General features: G+C 36.1%; 1 protein-coding gene and 1 long non-coding RNA gene across 5 annotated transcripts in view; one reads left to right on the forward strand and one right to left on the reverse strand.

Annotated features, from left to right (window-relative positions):
- The window catches only part of LOC146998329 (uncharacterized), a 353,123-nt gene that overhangs the window by 227,835 nt on the left and 104,180 nt on the right, over positions 1–21,108 (reverse strand). The window contains exon 1 of one of the 4 annotated variants that reach the window (XR_015040448.1): positions 858–928. The exons of the other annotated variants lie outside the window; for them this stretch is intronic. The gene's annotated coding sequence lies outside the window, so the exon portion shown is untranslated. Of the gene's footprint in view, positions 1–857; positions 929–21,108 lie in introns of those variants that run through there. 4 annotated transcript variants of the gene reach the window in all.
- The window catches only part of LOC118196637 (uncharacterized), a 189,498-nt gene that overhangs the window by 153,126 nt on the left and 15,264 nt on the right, over positions 1–21,108 (forward strand). The gene's annotated exons all lie outside the window — the stretch shown is intronic.

The raw sequence follows: 21,108 nt of genomic DNA on the forward strand, positions 1-21,108 counted from the left end.
AAACTGCATATAACTATAAAATAAGCCAGCATATAATAATGGTGCATTGGTTTCTAAAACAATGGGCTCGATGAAAAAATACATGTATTATGGTAGCTATTCATATTCTTCAGCTTTCCTAATATTCTCATGTTCACTTTACATAACTAAAGTATCTAAAACACAATAAAAATGCAAACAATATTTATGAGAAAATGTTAAAAGCAATCATAAGCATTTGATTGAATGACCATATTTTGTCTTCCTGCGTGTCGAATCTTAAAATGATATGCAGTTTGAAAAATGCTTAATCCTTTTATAAAATATTCAAAAAAGATTAAAAAAAGGTACTGTTCTGTTATCAGGATCGGGTTCAGAATTGTATTTATGTATGCTTGTATATTTGTATGTCTACATATACACATCTATGCACATACTTACGAACACAGGTTCATACATTTCCGATTCTGGTCCCAATAACAGAACAGTACCCCCCAAAAAACTTGAATTACAAACTAGATTAAGATAATGTTTCAACCATACATATTTTGGACAAAACAATGCAAACTCTTATTTTTATACAATTGTTCAAACTATTTAACATTTATTCCTGCAATAAAATAATAAGCAATCTGATCACACATATTATTTTGAAACTGAATGCATAAACTAGAGTAAAAAAAATTCAGTCATAAACATTTGGATAGCAGGGCAAATTAGATATTTGAAAAGACAGCCAGCCATTGTGATACACGTAATTCACGACAGAATGGTAACAATTCATAAAGCTGTGAAACATTTAACTGTCAAAATGACATTAATAACATAAATTCGAAAAGCAAAAAAAGTAAACATACAAGTATTGCAACTGAACTTACCTTTCATGCAACAAAAAATATCCATACAAGTTAACCTCATGGCGCAGCCATTTTGGATTTCGTTTCAAATCAGACAAATGTTTACGGATTTGCGGAAGAATACGAGGAACTAGTAGTTTGCCGGATACAATGTGCAATGACGCGAAAGAATATAGTTCTGTAGAACTTCCTACATTATTCCGTAATAAACAGTACTATTTCCTAATTTTTTCTTTATCTAATTAATTAATTAATAGGGAAATAGTTAAATAATGCCGAATTCATTTTTAATGAAATGTAAAATTTTGCATGTATGGGACGACCACCTTCCGTCCAATATTTCTGAGAATATAAACAAATTTTGGAATCTGAGAGTATCAGTAAATAAATATATAGAATATCGCCTCTCAAACGACCGCTTCTGAAAGTGACCAATAGTTCTGAGATTATAAATAAATATTGATATTAAGCATTATTTCTATAAGACGACCATCTCTATATAAGACCAAAGTTTCTAGAATCTTGGATAATCATCAGAGATGTATCTTTACTGCGAAATTATCGCACGACTGTAATTCAATATCAATAACAGATCGCGCGATTGAAAAACATTTTCTGTCCTGTAATTAGAGGAAAAAAATTTTCCTTATGAGGTATTTCTCCCGCTTTCCTAGCGTGCCTTCGTGGTGTAATAGTTCTGCACGCTGGGCCGGTATTTCAGAGGTCCGTGGTTCGATTCACGGCGAAGGCGGTTGCTAATTTTTCATCTCTACGGCTTCCCAAACAAATCCTAATGTCTCTACAGTGGCGCCCGAACTAAAAAGGTGTTGGATGAGGTATATCCACACCCAGGATTTAGTGATTGGATCCCCTTAAAAAAAAGTCGGCCTTTAAAAAGAGAAGTAATATAAGGTATTTCTTCCGCTTTCCTAGCGTGTCTTCGGCCCACCAGCGGCCGAGCGGTAAAGTCGCTGAACCCTGGTAGTGCGATCCGAGGTTCGAATCCCGCGAACGGGCTGGCTGCATGGGTGTTTTCGTGGTTTTCCCCAAGTGTAACGTGTATACGAGCCAGTTTCCCTTAGAAAGTCCTCCACGAAGACATCCCTCCCCTTAGGCAGATAGCCCTAGTGTGCTTTGCCATAATTAAATACACCACCACCACCACCACACCTAGCGTGTCTTCGTGGTGTAGTGGTTCTGCACACTGGGCCGGTATTCCAGAGGTCCGTCCTTCGATTCCCGGCGAAGGCAGTTGCTAATTTTTCATGTTTCCTGCTTCCAAAAAAAGTACCTAATGTCTCTATACCCAAATTTAAAAAAAAGTTCGTTTCCGTAATTAAATATATCTATATCTAATTTTACCTATATTTGTAGTAGGGTTTGTAATCTGTAAGTAATTATACATGTAATTTATACATTTTTTTATAAAAATATGTTATTTAGAATTTTGCAAATATTCTAGAAAATGCTAATCCATTGAAAAAAATCTTTTCCATGACTAAATAAATTTTTAAAAACGTTAGAAAAAATAGCAGTTAAAATTAATAACAAAATAACAAGAATAAATCATCAATCATATCAATATTTTTAATGTACAGCATTTAGAAACAACTTAGTAAAATACATATGAAAAATAAAATAATGTGCAAGTTTCAGATGTGCAATGTCAAAAAATTAAAACTGGTAAATTTGAGAACAAATATCCTCAAAATGTTTGACAACGAAAGTCCTCCGGACAATGCAGAATGAATGTCCTCAGGATGTGAAATTGGTGAACTCCTCAGGACATATGAGAATCAACATCTTCAGGACATCCTGTCATATCCCGGGACATAGCGACTTAAATAAGACATCCTCAGGATGTTAAATTACGATCTCCTCAGGACATCTGAGAATCAACATCCTTAGGACATCCTAAGTATGTCCCGGGATATTGCGACTTAAATAGGACATCTTGGGGATGTTTTGTGCTATGGGGGTTTTATCTGGAAGCCGACCTGCATTAAATTTCAGACTGTGTCCGGAGGATACGTAATCGAGGGAGGAAAAGATCGACATCCAGAGAAAATTAAACGTTAACACATCATTCGAAATGGCCGCCTACCATCACCCGTCATATGCGGCAGATATTACAGATCATTACACACTTGCATTGGACTTTCTAAGGAAATACAATTTTTCCTTGGACTTAAGAAATAACGAATTTCATTCTGCTTCTGACGACATAACCCTATTTGCAATTAATCATGAAGAGTAAAATATGTTCACCTAATCATAGCTCAAGACAATATCACAATACCAGCAAGAACAGAATGTTTACTTCCTGGATCCATAGCCGAAAATAGAAATTTTCGCTGCGGCGTCATGGAATATCCCAAGAAATGTAAATAGCCCAAAATGAGTACTAGTAGCCCCGTCGACCTATATAGGACCGTTATCCCGGTGAGCATTTCGAATGTAACTGACAAGGCCAGAGTTATTAAAAAAGGTGAAGTCGTTGCAACATGTACTCCAGTGATCAGTGTTAAACGAACCAGGGTTAAACATTCAACAATCAGTGTCTTCAGAAAGCATTACATCGGAGTTACTACAGAATTAACTATTAAGCCATGAAGAGAGGAGTGCTGCTGAACGTGTCATTAGAGAATTTCAAGATGTTTTCTTCCGCTCGTCTTCTAACGTAGTTTGAACCAGTTTGACACGTCATAGAATCGATACTGGGAATCATCCACCAATCAAGCAACATGCAGACGTCTACTGATTGCTAAACAGGAAGAGGTAGGAAAGCTTTTAAAGGACATGCAAGAAAGCGATGTCATCGAGCCTTCAGCAAGTTCCATTGGCAAATCCCCATCGTTGTAGTCAGAAAGAAAGTCAGGCAAAAATACATAAAAACTCAAAATATCTATATTAAAAATTACGAAGTAAATCTTAAACACTTATTTCCTCGAAAAAAATTCCAGAAAGGATTAAGCAAGATTTAATTGGCAATAATAAATGAAGGCGTTATCTTTGCTGTTGCGAAGCTAAGTTTCTCTAGATTGGCAACAATTCCACTACTCTGCTGTTTCAAATGTAAACAATGAATGGCCGCCATCAAAAAAAGGCTTAGCAGCACTTAAAGAACTTTAAAATTGTTTATAATTCTAAAAATATTGCATACAGATTTACTAAAGGCATAAAAACCTTAACCGGAAGATAAAAACAACATAATTCAATCATTTTTAAAGCAAAAAATTTACAACTTACTAACGTATAAGAGTAAAGAAACTGAGATCACTGAGTGGTATATATATATATATATAAATAGTGGTAACAGAGTGGATATATATATAAATATACTTATATACGCTTGGTGCGGCCGATTGCAACCAAAATACGAGGTGCACATCTACATGTTATAGCAGTCCTATATACAATATTTCAACGTTCTGAGGCTACTCGTGTTTGAGTTATGCGAGAACGTACTGTTCGTACGTATGTACGTATCGAACGTATCGAATGTATCGAACGTATGTACGTGTACGTACATACGTTCGTACAGACGCCACGAAAAAGTATCTTCAGAATTAATTTTAAAGCAGTTTTATAATTTTTTTTGGATTAAACGAGTCTTTTATTATGTTCTTACGTAGAGATATTACGCAAAAACATCGTTAAATTGCATTCGATAGCGGTCAAAATGGATATTTTCGTTGAAATATTCTGCCTGAAACTTTTCGCGATTACAATACTTCCTTTTTACTTCGTACAAGGAAGTAAAAAAGAAGTATAGGAAAAAAAAAAAAAAAAAAAAAAAAAAAAAACATTATTTATGTTTTGACCCAATATTTATCAGGAAGGTCTTCTTTTCCTCTAGGATTGTCTAAATTTATATTACAGATCTAAGCAAATTTACTGTATTTTTGATACAATTGCTGCAGACCACATGAAAGCACATGAATACAGCTCATTTCCAAAACACGTTGTTAAACATCCGGTATACAGCACCTTTTCCATGAACATACGGTTGATTAGCACGAAACTGGTTAAAATAAAATGGTTATTAAGTCTTATTTATTATTAGGTTATTAAATCTGAAGACCACGGGATTATTTAAGATTTGATATTGAGCAAACCTATTTACGTATTTAAATGTAAAATATGGTATTGATGCATCATGCTTCTATTGGGGATGAATGGGATCATATTGCGTACATTATTCTTAAACACTTAGAATTTTTTCATGTCAAAAAAATCAAAATGAAGACAGTTTTCTTTTTTAAAACATAATTTCGGTACTTTCTTTTGGTAGCCCATTGGTTTTAGCAGCGTGTCATAAAAGCCGAGTAAAGGTTTTCCTGTCCCCTTTAATATACTTCTGTATCATGTCTGTCACGACTATCAGTAAATGTTTTGACAGAGAAGGAAATTGTTGCTCAAAGTAATTATCTGGGACACACGAATCGGGAGAAAAACATAACGTAGCACATGAGATGGATTTTTGCCAGAGAAAAATGTCACTTATTTTATTTACGCAAGTGAACTTCAGAAGTAAGAGAAGTTTGCTTCAACGATTATAAGAAGAAAAGTGAGTTTTTTCGCCATTTTATTATTTTTTGCTACTTGTCTTTGAATATTATTAATGACTTTGGCATTCTAAAAGGGTTTTAAATACTCATTAAATCACACATCGCAATAAATTATACTGTTGCGTGCGTACGGGTTCGTTATGAAATGAATGCACAAGTCCGATGAAAAATGAACAAAACTTTATTATTATCACAACAAAAATGCTTACATTTTCTCAAATTATCATGCAGTATTACAATATCTCACAGTAGTTATCTTTTAACTACTCAAATATCCAATAGAACGTAATTCAAAACAGCTAAAGAACGCTAATCCGCGAATTCGCTACAATCAACAAGAGCAGTTTTCTAAACAACAACAAACTAAGCAAGCAACTACTACGAACTGAGATGTTTTCCTCCTTTTATAAGATTTTAAAATCACGCGCTAGAATTTTCCAGTACTTTCTCGAAATCAAAAAGAGATATTTATTTATTTAACGCACGCACTCTTGTATTTTTAATTTTTCCGGCTTAGCTTTCTTTTAATATTCGTCACGCGCTGCACTGCGCGAGAAATAAAACCATTTAATTTATAATTGAACTAACATTAGCTTTTTAAATAGCAAATTCGTAACACTGCCCCCTTCCCAAGGACTGCACGTCCCGGGCAGTACAATCCCTGGACAGGAAGCTAAACTTACAACTGTGGCATAAATGCATTAATAAGCATTACATTACAATATTAAACAACATGAACAATAAATGCAATAAGTAAAACAAATCAAATGCTATCAAATACAAATCAAACACTAAATGCAAATCAAATACTAAATACAAATCAAATCAAATACACATTTAAAAACAAAATGGACCATGGTCTTATACTATTTACAATTATTTACAGTATGTACTATGGCCATAGTAATGAGCTAACCTGTCGTAATGAACGACTTTAGGTTTAGAGTTCGAAGACTTACGAATCCGAACCACGACGTCATTCAGCCATTTTAGGACTGTATACGGGCCATCCCAAGGTGACTGTAATTTCGGACAAAGTCCTTTCCGTCGAGCCGGATTCCACAACCACACCTTGTCTCCTTCGTGGAACTGATGTTCAGTAGCTCTTGTGTCGTAGCGGGTCTTCATCTTCTCCGTCGCCAAGTTGACTCGCTCTCGTGCAAAGTTGTGCATCACTTCAAACCGGGCCTGGAGATCTTGAATATATTCCTCAGACGATGAAGGAGCATCCGGAGGGCGGCCAAAAAATAGATCACAAGGCAGACGAAGGTCACGACCGAAGAGCATATGTGATGGAGATTAGCCGGTAGTCTCGTGGACAGCACTGCGGTAAGCCAGTAAAAAGAGTGGTAATTTCTTGTCCCAGTCCTGCTGGTTTCTGGAAACCACTAATGAGAGGTTATTAAGAATGGTTCGATTGAACCTCTCTACCATGCCGTCCGACTGGGGATGTAATGGCGTTGTTTGGGTCTTGTCAATGCCGAGTAGTTTGCATAGTTCTTTGATTACTACCGAGGTAAAATTCCTTCCCTGATCGGAATGTAACTGAAGAGGCACTCCGAACCTGGAAATCCAGTGCTGTATCATTACCTCAGCTACTGTGACAGCCTCTTGATCAGGAATAGGATAAGCTTCAGGCCACTTGGTGAAGTAATCAACGACAACGAGTATGTATTTGTTGCCATCAGCAGTTCGTGGCAGAGGTCCCAGGATGTCAAAGGCGATTCGTTCAAAAGGCGCCCCTACGTTGTAACGTTGCAGCTTGTCTCGGCTGCGTCTGTTAGGTCTTTTCCGACCTGCACAGGCATCGCAAGATCGGCACCACTTTTGCACGTCATCCTTTGCATTATTCCAGTAAAAGCGCTCACGAACTCTCTGTAAGGTCTTCATTATTCCAAAGTGACCTCCCGTAGGGCTGTTATGTAGTTCTTTAAGGACATCAGGAATGCAGGATCTTGGAAGTATCAGCTGCCATCGGAACGTCTTCCCATCATCCGATTCGAATTTCCGGTATAAGACGCCGTTTCGAATGTGAAGTGAATCCCAGAGTGCCCAATATTGTTTGGTTGTAGGACTACAGATAGAAATGTCCTGCCAGGTAGGTTTTCTGTTTGACGACTCCATTAGATCAATTATGGGTTTAATGTCGCGGTCTTCCAGCTGGTCTTTCCTGACTTCATCATCACTCCACGGTTCTCGATCAGCCGATGTTGATGTTGTAATTTGTCTTGCGACCGGAGTCAGCAGCTCGTATTTCGCTTCCACCCTAGAACAATATCGAAAGTTTTCTTGGCAAGGTCTTCTAGACAGGGCGTCGGCGTTTCCGTGTGATGATCCCTTACGATGACGGATAGTGATGTCATATTCTTGGAGTCTCTGTATCCACCTGGCTATTTGACCCTCAGGATTCTTGAAATTTAAAAGCCAGGTCAATGATGCATGATCGGTGCGGAGCAGGAATTTTCTGCCGTATAGATAGTGATGGAACTGTTCTACAGCTTTGACTATGGCGAGCAACTCTTTCCTGGTGACACAATAATTCCTCTCCGGTTTAGACAGGCACTTGCTCCAGTACGCCACTACACGTACTTGGCCGTCTATTTCTTGGGACAAAACAGCACCGACACTTTCATTGCTCGCGTCGGTGTCGAGAATGAATGGTCGGTCGTGCTGAGGATACGTCAGGATTGGAGCAGATGTTAAAGCCTCCTTTAAGTTGTTAAATGCATCGTCGCATTCTTTTGTCCACAAGAACTTTTGGTTGCTCTCTGTCAGCTTGTGAAGGGGTCTTGCGATGGAAGAAAAGTCCTTCACGAACCTCCTATAGTAGGTGCAAAGCCCTAGGAAGCTTCTCAGCTGATGGAGATTTTCGGGACGTTTCCAGGATTTAACCGCTGATACCTTTTCAGGATCCGTGCGCACACCTTCTGCAGAGATGACATGTCCCAGGTAAGTCACTTCCTTTCGGAACAATTTGCATTTAGCGGGACTCAGCTTTAGATTGGCTTCTTTCAGTTTCTGAAGCACCTTTCTAAGATTTTCTAGATGCTCTTCAAAACTCTTTCCGACGATGATGATATCGTCCAGGTATATCAGACAGGCTTCATAGGAAAGTCCTTTCAAACAGTCTCCATGAGGCGTTCGAATGTTGCCGGCGCATTACACAGTCCACACGGCATCACCTTGAATTGCCAAAGCCCTTGACCCGTAGTAAATGCCGTCTTTTCTCGGTCATGAGGGTGTATTTTTACCTGCCAATACCCGCTCTTTAAATCAAGCGTTGAGAACCACTTGCTTCCAGAAAGAGTGTCTAGAATGTCGTCAATTCTAGGAAGAGGGTAACTGTCTTTCTTCGTAACCTCATTCAACCGGCGATAGTCAACGCAAAATCTTGTTGAGCCGTCTTTCTTTCTGACGAGAACGATGGGAGATGCCCATGGACTTGTTGAAGGCTCGATGACATCGCCTTCTTCCATATCTTTTAACAGTGTCCGCACCTCTTCCTGTTTAGCAAACGGCAGACGCCTTGGATGTTGCTTGATCGGGGGATAATCGCCGGTATCTATTCTATGTTGTGTCAAACTAGTTCGACCCACGTCAGAAGACGAGCGGGAAAAAAACAACTTGAAGATCTTTAATAACGCGATCGGCAGCATTCTTCTCTTCATCGTTTAATTGCGCATTCTGCCTTCCATAGCCTCAAATTTATTTTCTATTACGCAGGTAATTTCTCTTTTCATTTCGTCCTGACCTGCTTTCATCTCATTTTTAAGAGATTTCATCTCTTCCTTAACGGATTCCTGGCCCAATTTCATTTCTCCTTTGAGGGATTCCTGGCCCAATTTCATTTCTTCTTTAACGGACCTTTGACCAGCATCCATTTTCTCTTTAATTTCTTCTTTAAAAGATGTTTGGCCAGCTTCCATCTTTTCTTGGAAAGCAGCAAAAGCAGTAATGAGCTGTCTCAATTGTTCTTCCATCCCTCTTGTTATTGGCATTCAAACCCCACTCCTGACACCAAAAATTGTTGCGTGCGTACGGGTTCGTTATGAAATGAATGCACAAGTCCGATGAAAAATGAACAAAAATTTATTATTATCACAACAAAAATGCTTAAATTTTCTCAAATTATCATGCAGTATTACAATATCTCACAGTAGTTATCTTTTAACTACTCAAATATCCAATAGAACGTAATTCAAAACAGCTAAAGAACGCTAATCCGCGAATTCGCTACAATCAACAAGAGCAGTTTTCTAAACAACAACAAACTAAGCAAGCAACTACTACGAACTGAGATGTTTTCCTCCTTTTATAAGATTTTAAAATCACGCGCTAGAATTTTCCAGTACTTTCTCGAAATCAAAAAGAGATATTTATTTATTTAACGCACGCGCTCTTGTATTTTTAATTTTTCCGGCTTAGCTTTCTTTTAATATTCGTCACGCGCTGCAATGCGCGACAAATAAAACCACTTAATTTTTAATTGAACTAACATTAGCTTTTTAAATAGCAAATTCGTAACAATACGTATCATTTTTATTTGCATTTGGCTTCGATAGTCATTAAATTGAACTTTTCATGAGTCAATTAATTTAAACTTATAACCGCTCCTAAAAAAAGGATTTTAACTATCAACTAAATCACAGTTTAATTTAATTACATACAGGCATTAAGAATAAAAACCTATTCTTTTGAATTAAATATTTGAGCACTCTATTTTTATTCAAATTTATGAACTGCGATTACTTGTATTTCTTATCAGTAACAAAAGCTTTTAAAAATTATAAATAATTCAAATTTTTGTCAAATAAATTTGCATACTCTCCGTCGAACAATTCAGGTCCTCAAAATATGAGATCAGTGCAAAATATGAGATCACTGATCAGTGCAGGTATATAAACCAACTGGTTTGGAGTTAGCATCATAAAAAGGAATATATTGCAAAGAGGTCCATATGGGTCTTAACAAAGCGTATTAAAAATTCTTTTATGAAATATACGAATGCTACAAACATTCGTACTGTTATTAGGAAGAAAATGTACTATTTGAAAAATCACTCAGTTTGCTGGGATCAATGAAGTGTTATAGTTTAAAAGTTAAAATAATACAGTGTCTGAATTTTCAGTGTCTTACAAAAATGGTAATTTGCCAGTCTAGGTGAATAATTAAGAACAGTGATGTTGTACTGTAGGGATATTAGGATTTTTAGACGTGAAAAATGAAGAATACCCTCACCAGAACTCGAACCTCGAACCCCTCAAGTATGCGCCGACTGTGTTGACGATTACACCAGGAAGGCATGATAGCGGGAGAAATTCCTTATAGTACTAAAACGGAACACGAAGCAGAAAAATGGAAAGACTAGCGCATCAAAATCATTCAATAATAGCAATGCCCAAATAAAACAACACATACATAAAAAAGGAAACAAAAACTGGCAGGTTTTAGATTTTAACGCAAAAGGGCCTGCTAAGGCTTTACTACATTCTCGCTGAGCTCGCAGTCTACCGCTCTGCTCTTACCAACCCATTTTGGCTTCATTTATCCTCTTAGCTTTATTATTAACCAACATTTTCTTTGCCTTTAACCCACAAATAGTTTTAGAAAAAATCACAAAAGCTTTAAAAGCTGCATATCTGCATATATTTAGAATTCCCGATGAAGTTTTAGGTGTTGCCATACATATTTCGATTTTCTAAGTCTTTTCCCAGTTCATCATATCAATCAATATTCAGTTTTCTTAGTAAGATGGCTAACAATTTATTTTATTAGTTACTCTTTATGGGTTAGCTTTATTTGGTAAATATCGAATTCTTCTCACTCAACGCCATAAACAATTCAATTCAGTAGCAAAATCACAAAATATTTAAAATTATTACGGATTGTTACGGATTTGGTATTTAAATAGCTAATGTTAGTTGAATTATAAATTAAATTATTTTATTCCCCGTACAGAGCTTGATGAATATTAAAGGAAAGCTAAGCCGGAAAATTAAAAATACAAGAGCACGTGCATTTCACATTTAATAAATAGATAAAACTTTTTGATTTCGAGAAATTTCCAGAAAATTCTCGCGCGCGATTTAAAATCTTTTAAAATTGAGGAAAACCTCTCAATTCAGGAGTGTTAGTTAGTTTTTTGTTGTTTCAAGAGTTTGTTTAGAAAACTGCTCTTGTTGATTGTAGCGAATTCACGGATTAGCTTTCTTTAGCTGTTTTGAATTAAATTCTGATGAACGTTTGAGTAGTTAAAAAATAACTACTGTGAGATATTGTAATACTGAAGGGATATCTGAGGAAATTTAAGCATTTTTGTTGTGATAATAATAAATTTTGTCCATTTTTCATCGGACTTGTGCATTCAATTCAAACGAACACCTACGCACGCAACAATATGTTTAGAATTCCTAACGACAGAGTTCGCCATACATATTTTTACATTCGATATATTATATTATTTCTATAATAATTAGCGGTTCGCGGTGCCAGCCGTCTAAAATAGTTATCATAAAAAAGGAAAAGTATATAAAGATTTTAATGAATCCAGCTAAGATAATTTTGTAAAAATACTGAATATTTCTATTAGATATCTCATGATTTCAACGCATGTTTATTTAAATCAATTACATTAAAAATAGAAAAACAAATGTTCATAAAAACTGTGCTTATTGCTTTTAAATTGCTTAGCTTATTATCCAGTAACGTTTCAGATTAAATTTGAAAGTACCTTAGGCTTTACTGAATGGCAAGACGCTGACGCGTGGAAGATGAAAATATTTAATTTCTGGCTGTAACAACACATTGCTTTTTATACAGCCTAATTCGTTAAATAAAACTGAAAGATGACATTAATCAAAATTAAAAATGATCTTATATTTTTCAGAGTGGAAGCAGTGTCATGTGATTAAGATAAGAATGTTTTATTTCGAACATTGTTGCCATTGCCCTCTTTCAATTCATTGATTTGGTTAATGAAAAATAAACGTTTACAAATTATGAAATAAAAATAATAAAACAAGTTCAAATTTCGAAATTCCAGGTGCACATGTTCTGGTGAAGGACTACGTTATTCAAAATTTGATGTCTCTAGCTATCGTGCTTTTTTTACGCCGCGAAGAACGCGTATATCCAAATGCAGATTCTTTATTATTTAATTTCTTCAAAAATAATGCAAATCGATAATATTGGTTGGCAACATTTTTAAAAGTGATATGCCCTTTATAATGAACCAACGTAAAATCCTGTTTCGAGGTTACTAACCTTATTGGTCTAACAAAATAAAACATGGATACAGAAATATAGTAAAATGTAAATATAATTAAAATTATACATAGCAAACAGTTTTCTTGGAAATCAATTTCATTTAAAACTTAGGCAACTATTCGGCTACCTTATAGTACTATGTACAAAATGAAATCGCCAGAACCTTATCGCATACATACGCAAGTATATGCAAAAAACAGCAGGAAAAGGCAGTGGGGTATTTCTGTTGATCATTTAAGTTGGACTACTTTTCAAAGAGTGCCGCCCAGAGAGGAAAGTGGTTAGTGACTCTGACTGTCGTACCAAAGGGCACTGGTACCAAACTTAGAAAAGGATGGAGGTAATTTGTCCGTTCCTTCATGCGAGGCAATAACATCCCACTTATTAACCTCTTTGTCGTCCGCAACGCGTCTAGCGCCTTTAAGTGAAACTTACGCAGGGCGGCCGTAACGCGCTTCAATCGTTCTTCTACATTTTAAAACTTTTAAACATTTAAAACGCTTTCTAAATGTTTACTTGTTTGAGTTTTAATATTTGTTTGTTCTAATACTTCCTAGAGGGCAGTACTAATCAGGCATTCTATCTCTAATTGAATTTCTCCCCCTCCCCCGGGTTTTATGAATATTCGCGCCATTTTACATAAGATACAAGACAGTGAGAGATGGCCTTCATCGTCTGCTCAGCAGAAAAAGAGAAAAAATGAGGTTGTGAATTTTAAAAGACTACAACAACAAAATGGATGGAGTGGACCGCCTGGATCAGATGTTATCAAATTAATCCTGCTATCAGAAATAAGCAGAGAAATTATCCCTTTTCCATTATGTTTTATTTTCGTATAATTTTACTTAATATTCATTTACATTTCATCCACTACGAAAGTTATGGTGTACAGAGAAAACAACATTACACGCTGTGAAAAACAAAGGGCCGCTGGGGAGAAATTTTCGCGGACAGAAGAGGACGGCGAAAGGGTTAAGTGCCTAAATAGTAAAGTGACCACCGATAATGTGTTTCGGGTGGCTACTATAAATGATTCATCGGATTTCAGAAGGCTGTATTTTCAAATCTATTAAACTTACAATAAAAGCATCATTAATGAAAGGGACATACCGAGTTTTCCTTACACAAGTACACATGTGATAGGTGCGAACCGCTCATCGCATGACCTAAGCAAGAATTCACGCCTTTTGTAGTATGCCTCCCAGATCTTCTGATTTAACACTTGGAAAAACAAAGCCTTCGCTAACCTGGATGTTAAAATACCGAACCACCCAAACTGGTTTTTCGATCACAGCAATTTCCTCCCCTCCCCATCCATTAACGCACGAAAAAGAGTAAAGATTTCAAATGACACCCTTTATACTGCTAACAAATAAAGAAAAGAAACTATAAATAAATTCTTTTAGGGCAAGCTGTCTGCGATAAAGTGATACAATGCATTTATGCAAACTGCACCTGCTAGTGCAAACCATAACCATAGGGGGGTAAGAAAACAATATTGGAATTTCGACCGTTTGGAGCGGTTGTAGTCGTTAGAATGAAAAGCTGTCTGGATCGTTATGGTCTCCAAAGAGTTAACTCTACATGACTTCCTGCCTATCAGGTACGTTTGGGATTGTGTTTACTTACATACTGCGTACGTACACACCGCCATCATCATTGGTAATATCAGGGATAACATCATAGTTGTTGTGATGGTTGTTGACAGAAGAATACAAACAATATGCACTGACTTCTAACGCTATTTGAATGTATGTAGTGTGACCAATAGGCAAACATAGAACATTTCTAGCTTATCCTTATTCTAGCTTATCAATTTCTGTTCCTCTTTATGTAGTAGTTACTTTTGAATGTGTAATAATTCTAAGAACGCAATGTTTTGAAATCTGAAATATCATTTATAGTAATTCGGTATTATACAGAGCCTGTCCTACGTTTCTTAGACAATTTTGCATTGCTATATAAAAATATCTTCTTCTTAATTTTTCTTTTACATTGCGGCTATATTTTCAAAAGTATAAATTATCTTCTGCTATTTTATAGTTTTGGTTTCGTGAAAAATGGTGCTTTTAAATAAGTAATGGGTGGAAAGAAGGCTAAATAAGTTTATGTTCTTTGCGAAGAAACTTATTCGTATTGAGTTATTTAAAAATGCTGCAAAAGCCATTTTATTCCGAAATATAAAGCTTCGATAGGTAATATTGTCAACAAAAAACGGTGGGGGGGACATCAAAGTTTGGCATCGAGTGGAAAAAATGTTCAAAATACATATCCAAATAAGAAACAGATTGTTTCGAATAATGCAACGGTAAGATCTTTAATGTTAAAATAAAATCCGGCAAATCAAAGACAAAATCTTGGTCAAACCAGCAAGTCAAAAGCCAAAATCAATAAAATACTCAGTGTTAACGGTAAACAAAGTGATTAATGCTGAACTGAATCTTTAAAAGGCGAAAAAATGTATTATGCATCGCTTTTCTTCATGACATAGTGCCGAACGCAGAACGCGCTGTAGAATTCTTTATGAGAAACATTTATTCGGAATAAACAAAAAAATATTCTCAAAATGAATTTGGGATGTATTGAAAGACTGCAATAATGAGAGATCCATTTATTATCATAAAAGAGGAGAAACAAAATTTTAAAACATAGTTCAAGAAATCTAATTTTTTTTTTCTGAAGGGTTTATGATTCTTGCTAGTTTTCATATTATGGCAAATTAAAAATGAAGAGAGTAGAAAAATCAGAAAATCATCAGGAACAAATTTTATACACAGTTTTCAAATATGAAATACCTTCCCTTTACCCACAGTTCTATCAATCTGTAGAACTGCATCAAGACAAAGCAAATAGTCCCACGTCGAAATCTATTGTTAACTTCCAGAAAAAAAAGAAACGGATATTAAGGCCATATCCTTCACTCATATTCGTTATAAATCTAATATGTATCACCCATGGAGGTTTCCTCTTTTGGACTTTTAAAAAGCGGATTGTCGAAATGTAATCCTTCAGCCTTTCTTAGACTTAGGAGAGATGTTCAAGTAGAATGGGATAAACTACCTCTTCGGATAATACAAAATACTTTACTGTCTTGGAAACTAACGGTGTAGAAAGATAGTGAAGAGTAAGAGATATCAAACAGAACATTTAAAATACAAAACCTTTAGGTAAAATATTTCTCTAAATACAATGAAAATAGTCTAAAAATGTGCGAACAGTAATATAAGTGTGCAATAAATGGTGGTTTAAAAGGATTGTTTGAAAAGACAACGATGGATATTTGAGTTTAAAGCGCGTAACATTTAAATATTCCTGAACGCGAAAAAAGGTGATAAATTAATGAAAGTGTTTCTAGTCTCAAATTCGATTCGAAATTTAAAATATTCAATTTATCATAGCTGCACAGTAAATATTCAACATGAAGTCCAAAATAATTTTCGAATGTTTGTGTGATAGTCATATAAATTAAGATACCTCATGCATCTCACTTCAGTTCACTTGTCTTAAAATTTAAAAGAATTACATGTGATTACAAACTAAACTTAAAAGATTTAATTTAGACTAGCAATAGCGAATTTTAATGACCAAATATTTTCGATGAAATTTGAGTTCACAGAATGCTAAATTACAGTGAAAAAGAATCCATTATAGTTACAATCTTAGTGAGGCAAACCAGCGTAATGATATAAAAAATCAAATCTGCTAATGCGCTTCGTGCTTTGGTTATTATTTACTAAACCTAGATTTCATTATACCTTAAAACAGAAAGGATATTTAAGAATTATACAATATAAAAAAATTAATTATTTTCCTTATTCTTTAGAACCAAAGCCTAAAATGAAATAAAATACTTTGCTTATGTGTGCGGGGGAGGAGAAGACGCTAACTATGAAATAAGACGTTGTTAGGCTTAAGTTGCAAGTTTCTCGGCTAATAACACTCCGGATATTTATACTCTTCTCTAATGAGGCGATTTTCATTTTTTAAGGATTAACTAAACATTGCTCTCTCAGATTTGTTTCATGACTGGGGTTTAGAAAATACGTTAAAATCTTATGAAAGCAATTTTTCCTATTTCAGGGAAGACTACACATTTTTAATAGCCTCACGGAAAAGGTATTTCTAAAACCTTCTTCGTAGATTACAGAAAGTGTAAACTATTTATATTTATTATATTTATATATTAAAGAAATATTTTTCATGATAAATCCTATTATATGTGTTTCATTAACCAGAAAGTTGAAAGAAATTAAAAATATAAATCTCGGCTCAATTTCTTTTTAAATCTGTTTCGTGAATGATGACCGCCACAAAGATGTCAGTCGTCTTCATTAGTATTCTTCATTAAGCTATCTGTTGCTCCTCAAGTTTCTATTTGCATTTCAGATAATCTTTAATTGCAATCTTTAATTTAACTATACTTTCAAAGTCACGATTTCGAGAATGTTTGCATGAATACAACAGAAACAGAAATTTTTCAACAGAGAATTAATGTGTATTCCCAAACTATGAAAACTATAGATATAGAAGGTGCTTCAGCAAATCGTGTACAAACTTTCAGGAAAGACAGAGTACACCTAGAAAATGGAAAATCACATACCAATGCAAAGTCGAGAATGCTTTCTTGACGCGGTAGTGACAACACAAAACACAAAACCAGATAACGAAGAACATAAACATTATGAGGAAACATATTTATTATGCTTAGTGTAACAGAAATCAAGAAATAACCACAAAATTAGACAACGATCGTCATCAAAGAAGGTGTTCGAAACTACGACCACGGAACCTGAATGCAGACTTCCCATCTCCGGCATCATAGAAGATCTTATGTTCTGAAAAATATCTGGCATGTCCCGGACTTCCCCAGCAGCTTCCAAAATGCCTACAACAAGTTCCTCAGCACTTCTAACGGAGGTTTCCTACACCAATGTCTTGACCTACCCCTCTTCCAGAGGAAGTAGCTAATACAAGTGAGATCTGGCGATCTTGCTGGCAAATGGACCAGACCACCCTTGCCGATCCCATATTGAGGATACGTTTCGAATGAAATTTCGAATACTTTTTTTGATAATGAACGTCTGTTTTTATTCTTCTTTCTTGGTTTTCATTGTATTCAGCATAAAAATATATATTCTCATCCTATTCGTGTCCTTTCTTGTGTTTTGTGTCGTCACTACAGAGCCAGGAAACCGTTTCCAACCATGCAATTGCTATGTGTTTTTCTATCGTCTGGGTGTACTCTGTCTCTCCTGAACGTTTGCAACCGATTTGCTAAAACACCCTGTATAGAGTTTAGACTATTTTGGGCAGCGGAAGCGCTCAGGCTGTTAAATATAATTGCTAATATATGTGTAGGGTTTATATTTATTTTAACTAACATTTATTTTAAGTTTAAACTATCTTTCCTGTCAAGCCTTACTTTCCCCTGGAACTGCCAATGCCAGAATATGTAAATTTGAGTAGAACGCGCAAGCATTCAAATTATCAGCGGAAGTAGTATGATTTAAATAGAAGGAAACAAGTTCGGTGAGAGAGTTATTCTTACTTCGCGAGCGCGGAGGTAGAAATCGAGAATTAAAGAACCCCGCGTTGCGGCCTATGTGCTTGGCGGGAAGTAGTTGCAATTGTTCCAGTGAGCTTCAAGTCTGCTGAATTAGCTGCGGTATTTGTAAAACGCGGTGAGTTAGTTATTTTAGAGAGCCTCGTAGTTAGAATATTGTCTTTACTTTCTTTTCAGGTTTTTATTTTTATTTGACTGCCTAGTTGGCACAGTTTGTAAGCGTCAAGAGGACGCAATTGTAATTTAGTACGTTGAATAAAAAGGGACTTAAACCCTTTATAAGACTCTGTGGTTTATACAAGCTTTCACAGTCACCTCTTGGTTGCGTGCTAGTTAGAGGCGCGCAACGTTATATTGGCGCCCGAACACTTATCGAACTGAAATGGCCGAAAACTGGATGGAAGCCGCTGGACAACACCAAGAAATGACAACTCAGTTAGAAGGATTTGGATACCTGGTCCAGACTTTGAGAGCATCAATCAAGCCAAACGTCTATTTCGACGGAAAAAATTCGGTGTCCGTATTTTTAGAAGGTATAGAAAACCACTTTCAGCTCTACCCTGTGCCTGAAAGACAAAAAGTCGCCATCGCCACATCAGCACTAAGAGGACAGGCCGCGCTATGGTGGAAAAATATAGGAAAATTTCTACTAGGTGAATTTGGAAGCCCGACGTATACATTTGAAAATTTCAAAAAATCGTTAGTAAAGGCCTTCCCCTTAGTGAAAGATCGCGCACGGCTGGAAGCCGAGCTATATAGTTTCTATCAACGGGATACAGCACAATTGACGGACTTTATTTTACGAAAAATCAAGCTAACGGATATGCTGTATGGCAAGAAACCTGATGCGGAGATTATTGAAATAATATTACCAAGATTGTTACCCGCTGTCCAAGACTACTTTGAAATTAGAAACCCAACCACATTGCAGGAACTTTTCGAATTGGCGGTGAAGTTTCAAAATCGCAGAATCGCGGAAAGAGCGAGAGGGGAAACATATTCGCAAAGTACCAGAAGGAAGGAGGAAACAAGAAATGGAAATCGCTCATATGGGGGAAAGAAATATCAAGCTAACGCATCGAAACTCGAAGGTCAAGGCCCAAAAAGAAAATTTGAAAATAAGCATCCGCGTACCCAGAAGACACAGATTGAAAGGAAAGCTTTAAACGACTAGAGGGGCCTGTGAAAGGGAGGGTCCAGACCCCGGAAGTTTTAGAAAAACCCTCAAATAGACATCTAAATACAGTCATCGTAAAAAACTCACAGCTACCAATTATACAAGTCCTGGTTGGCGATGTACCAGTAGAAGCCCTCATCGATACAGGGGCAGAAGGAAATTTCATGAGTGAAAAGTTCTTCAAAAAGAATTTTTATAGGATACGACTCTTTAAAACCAGAAATACGGAAATTATAGCGGCACAAGGAAAAACATGTCACTGCATCTTGAAAGTATCATTAAACATACAGGTAAAAGAGGAAAATCTCAAAGTATTAATTTTTGTGGTGAAACACCTCCAACACTCTCTTATTTTAGGTATGGACTTTTTAAGGGCCGCGAGGGCCAAATTAAATTTTCAAGATAGTTCCGTGGTGCTGGAGATGGACCAGAGGGTGGTGGAACCGGTGGAGACACCTGAATTGGACCTTAGCCATTTGAATGACCAGGAAAGTAAAGCAATACAGCAAGTGGAGAATAATTTTTCTCATTTGTTTTCAGAAAAACCGGGAAACTGTCAGATCGTGACTCACAAGATTCAACTAAATGCCGAAAAACCTTGTAGGACTAAACCTTACCGCTATGACAAACAAAAAGACGTAATCATCGAAGAACATATTCAGGAGATGTTAAAGAATAAAATAATAACGCCCATAAATAGTGAATACGCGAGTCCAGTCGTATTATGTAGGAAAAAAAACGAGTTTCCTCCTTCGGATAAAAGGGCTTGGAGGTTTGCTATCGATTATAGAAAACTACATAGCATAACTAAATTCCCAGTTTACCCTTTGCCGGTTATAGACGAGATCATTAGACAGATCAAATCGACAAGATATATGTCTACTTTGGACTTAACGTCTGGCTACTATCAAATAGCTATGAGACCCGAAGATATACATAAAACCGCGTTTATAACAAAATCGGGCACTTATGCATTTTTACGCATGCCTTTTGGGTTGTGTGGGGCCCCATCAACATTCCAGAGAGCTATGGACATTGTTCTAAAGCCTGTCCTAGGAAAATCAACTTTAATTTATCTAGATGATATAATTATAACGAGTAGTACGTTGGAACAACACGTTAATGACCTCGAACAAGTTTTAAATTATTAAAAGAGGCCGGTCTTACAATTAACGCCTCAAAATGCAAGTTCGCAACTAAAGAACTTAAATATCTCGGTTATAAAATTTCGCAAAAGGGTATAGAAACGCAAGATTCAAAAATAAAAGCTATTAAGAATTTCCCACCGCCCAACACCACCAAGAAACTTTCGTCTTTCCTTGGACTATGTTCTTACTATCGATCTTTCATAAAAGATTTCGCTAATATTGTTGAACCACTCTTAGTAATCAAAAGAAAAAAGAGTAAATTTACGTAGACAGCGGAAGCTAACACGGCTTTTGAAAGATTAAAAGAAGCGCTTATTAATGCCCCTGTTTTAAAATTCCCTGAGGGGGGAAAACCTTGAAATTGCCTGAAAACCTTGAAATTGCGGCAGATGCATCAGACTATGCGGTGGGTGCGGTTCTTATGCAAAATAACCATCCGCTGGCATTTTTTAGTAAAACATTGAATCAAACACAAAGGAATTATACAGCTACAGAAAGAGAAACATTAGCCGTATTAATGGCTGTACACAAATTTCGATTTTATTTC

The sequence above is a fragment of the Stegodyphus dumicola genome, chromosome 3, assembly GCF_044657685.1.
Source record: "Stegodyphus dumicola isolate Sdum_Otavi_A_Nest chromosome 3, ASM4465768v1".
NCBI lineage: Eukaryota > Metazoa > Arthropoda > Arachnida > Araneae > Eresidae > Stegodyphus > Stegodyphus dumicola.